The sequence below is a fragment of the Cebus imitator genome, unplaced genomic scaffold (assembly GCF_001604975.1).
Source record: "Cebus imitator isolate Cc_AM_T3 unplaced genomic scaffold, Cebus_imitator-1.0 Scaffold343, whole genome shotgun sequence".
In the NCBI taxonomy this organism is placed as follows: domain Eukaryota; kingdom Metazoa; phylum Chordata; class Mammalia; order Primates; family Cebidae; genus Cebus; species Cebus imitator.
Window position 1 is genome coordinate 977,215 of NW_016107658.1, and position 4,551 is coordinate 981,765.

Here is a 4,551-nt window from a genome sequence, read left to right on the forward strand (position 1 = left end):
CCTTTCCAATTTGGATGCCTTTTGTTTCTTTCTTTTGCCTAATTGTTCTGGCTAAAAATTCCCATGCAATGTTCAATATTGTTTATCTGGGGATGTCTTAGTTTGTCCCTCATTTCTGAATGGCAGTTTTGTGAGACATAGAAAACTCTGTTGACATTAAAAAAAATTTTCCTTTAGTATCATGGCAGATGGGAGGCAGGACTTGATGTGCAGCTACGGACAGAGCAGCATTCAGAGGCTTGCATTGTGAATTTTAGCTCCAGATCAACTGTAGGAACAAACCAGCAATCCCAAGAGGACCCACAGATCCTCTGAAAGAACCCGAGTGCTCCTGCAGGATAGAGGCGATACCCCAAATACTGTGAGTACCCTAACTACAGAAGTGGGAAAGGTAGACCCTCCTCTCCCAAAGACACCCCCACTGGAGAGGCTGAAAGTCTGTTTGCTGGAGAAGTTTCCAACTTTACCTGGAGCTTAGTCAAGTTAGAGAGCCAAGTGAAATATAGAGGTAGAGGAAGCAGCAGAAAGGACCTGGGAGCTTGCTGGCACCCATGCAGCCCATTCCTGCCTGGCACCACAGGAATCCATTGGGAGGGTAGCCTGGGGAGCAGGGGGTAAAACTCCACAGGGAGAAGGAATTCTCTAGCTGAACTTTATAACAATTTGAATGGGGTGAGAAGTCTCCTGGCCAGTACTCATAGAGGGTGCGAATTGGGCATGCAGGCTTCACAGGCAGGGAGGGGAACTAAAGCCCTTTTCTCTCACAGCTGGGAGGTGGATAGCCTTGAGCAAGTTTTCAAGCCTGTCTCATCCTCTCCCTGGAAACAGACTCAGGGCTATTGGTTGGGGCACTGTGGGAATGAGACCTGCCCCTCAGTTTGTGTGGGAGCTGGGTGAGGCCTTTGACTGCTGGCTTTCCCCAACTTTGCTGACAACCTGCATGACTCAGCAGAGACAGCCATAATCCTCCTAGGTACACAACTCCAGTGACCAGAGAATCTCACCCCTGTTGCCCACAGTGGCCGCAGCAAGACCTGCCCAAGGAGAGTCTGAGCTCAGACATGCCTAACCCCACCCCCATCTGATGGTCCTTTCCTGTACATCCTGGCAGTGGAAGACAAAGGGCATACAATCTTGCGAGTTCTAGGGCCCTGCACACCACCAGTCCCTCTCCATACTACTACAGCTGATGCTTTCTGGAAAGCACCACCTCTTTTTAGAAGAGAATTCTAAAAGTCTGGAAAACATAGTTGAGGGAATAATTGAGGAAAACTTCCCCGGCTTGCTAGAGACCTAGAGAGCCAAATGCAACAAGCCCAAAGAACGCCTGGGAAATTCATTGTAAAATGATCTTCACTTAGGCACATTGTCATTAGGTTATCCAAAGTCAAGACCAAGGAGAGAACCTTAAGAGCTGTGAGACAGAATCTGGAAACCATCATTCTCAGTAAACTGACACAAGAACAGAAAACCAAACACTGCATGTTCTCACTCATAAGTGGGTGTTGAACAATGAGAACACATGGACACAGAGAAGGGAACATCACACACTGGGGTCTGTTGGGGGTGTGGGGCTAGGAGAGGGATAGCAAGGGGTGGGGAGGTTGGGGAGGGATAACATTAGGAGAAATAGCTAATGTAGGTGACGGGGGATGGAGGCAGCAAAGCACCATGGCATGTTATGTAACAATACTGCAAGATCTGCACATGTACCCCAGAACTTAAAATAAAAAAAAACAAATAACCTGGTCCTGAATGAGCATTGTGTCAAAAATGAAACCAAGATGGAAATTTAAAAATTCTTCAAACTGAATGACAGTAATGCCACAACCTATCAAAACCTCTGGGATTCAGCATAGGCAGTGCTAAGAGGAAAGTTCATAGCCCTAAACACCTACATCAAAAAGCCTGAAAGAGCACAAACAGACAATCTAAGGTCACATCTCAAGGAACTAGAGAAACGAGAGCAAACCAAACCCAAACCCAGCAGAAGAAAGGAAATAATAACCAAGATCAGAGCAGAACTAAATGAAATTGAAACAAAAAAATACAAAATATAAATGAGACAAAAAGCTGGTTCTTTGAAAAGATAAATAAAATTGATAGATCATTAGCAAGATTAACCACAAAAAGAGAAAATGCAAATAAGCTCAATAAGAAATGAAGCAGGAAATATTACTGACACCACAGAAATAGAAAAGATCATTCAAGGCTACCATGAATACCTTTATGCACATAAACTAGAAAACCTAGAAAAGATGGATAAATTCCTGGAAAAATAAAACCCTCCTGGCTTAAATCGGGAAGAATGAGATACCCTGAACAGACCAACAACAAGCAATGAGATTGAAATGGTAATTTAAAAAATTACCAACAAAAATATCCAGGACAGATGGATTCATAACAGACTTCTACCAGACATTCAAATAATTGGCATCAACCCTTTTGACACTATACTATAAGACATAGAAGGAACCCTCCCTATTTCATTCTATGAAGCCAGCATAACCCTAATACCAAAACCAGGAAAGCATGTAATGAAAAAAGAAAACTACAGACCAATAGCCTTGATGAACGTAGATGCTAAAATCCTTAACAAAATACTAGCTAACTGATTCCAACAACATATCAAAAAGATAATCCACCATGACCAAGTGGGTTTCATATGAGGGATGCAGGATGGTTTTAAATACAGAAGTCAATAAATGTGATACACCGCATAAACAGAATTAAAAACAAATATCACGTGATCATCACAATAGATGCAGAAATGGCATTTGACAAAACCCAGCATCTCTATATGATTAAAACTCTCAGCAAAATTGGCATACAAGGGACATACCTTAATTTAATAAAATCCATCTATCACAAACTCACAGCCAATATAATACTGAATGGGAGGCTAGGCGCAGCACTTTGGGAGGCCGAGGTGGGTGGATCACAACGTCAAGAAATAGAGACCGTCCTGGCCAACATGTTGAAACCCCGTCTCTACTAAAAATACAAAAATTAGCCGGGCGTGGTGGCACACGCCTGTAGTCCCAGCTATTTGGCAGGCTGAGGCAGGAAAATTGCTTGAACTCGGGAGGTGGAGGGTTGCAGTGAGCCGAGATCACACCACTGCACTCCAGCCTGGTGACAGAGTGAGACTCCATCTCAAAAAATAAATAGGCCAGGTGTGGTGGCTCACGCTGTAATCCCAGTACTTTGGGAGGCCGAGATGGACAGATCACAATGTCAGGAGGTTGATACTGTCTTGGCTAACGTGGTGAAACCTCCTCTCTACTAAAAATACAAAAAAATTAGCCATGTGTGGTGGCACGTGCCTGTAGTCCCAGCTACTCCAGAGGCTGAGGCAGGAGAATTGCTTGAACCTGGGAGGCAGAGGTTGCAGTGAGCTGAGATTGCACCACTACACTGCAGGCTGGGCTACAGGGCAAGACTCCGATTGAAAAAAATAAAAAAATACTGAATGGGGAAAAGTTGAAAGCATTCCCTCTGAGAACTGGAACAAGACAAGGATGCCCACTCTCACCAGTCCTCTTTAACATAGTACTGAAAGTCCTAGCCAGAGCAATCAGACAAGAGAAAGACAAAAAGAGCATCCAAATTGGTAAAGAGGAAGTCAAAATGTCACTGTTTGCTGATGATATGTTTGTTTACCTTGAAACTCCTAAAAACTCCTCCAGAAAGCTCCTAGAACTGATAAAAGAATTCAGCAAAGTTTCTGCATACAAAATTAACGTACACAAATAAGTAACTCTTCTACTTATTTGTAGAAGAGCTTCTACACCAACAGCGACCAAGTGGAGAATCAAATCAAGAACTCGACCCCTTTTATAATAGCTGCAATAAATAAATGAATGAATAAATAAATAAAACACTTAGGAATATACTTAATGAATGAGTCAAAAGACCTCTACAAGGAGAACTACAAACACTGTCAAAATAAATCATATATGACATAAACAAATGGAAACACATTGAATGCTCATGGATGGGTAGAATTAATATTGTGAAAATGACCATACTGCCAAAAGCCATCTACAAATTCAATGTAATCCCCATCAGAATACCACCATCATTCTTCCCAGAATTAGAAAAAGCAATTCTAAAGTCATATGGAACGAAAAAAGAGCCTGCATAGCTAAAGCAAGACTAAGCAAAAAGGACAAATGTGGAGGCATCACACTAGTTGATTTCAAACTATACTATAAGGCCATAGTCACCAAAACTGCATGGTACTGGTATAAAAATAGGCATGTAGGGCCAGGCGTGGTGGCTTACGCTTGTAATCCCAGCACTTTGGGAGGTCAAGGCAGGTGGATCATGAGGTCAGGAATTCAAGACCAGCCTGGCCAAGATGGTGATACCCATCTCTACTAAAAATATAAAAATTAGCTGGCTGTGGTGGTGGTGGGCACCTGTAATCCCAGCTACTTGGGAGGCTAAGGCAAGGAATTGGTTGAACCCGGGAGGTGGAGGTTGCAGTGAGCCGAGATTGTGCCACCACATTCCAGCCTGGGTGACAGAGTGAGACTCCATCTCAAA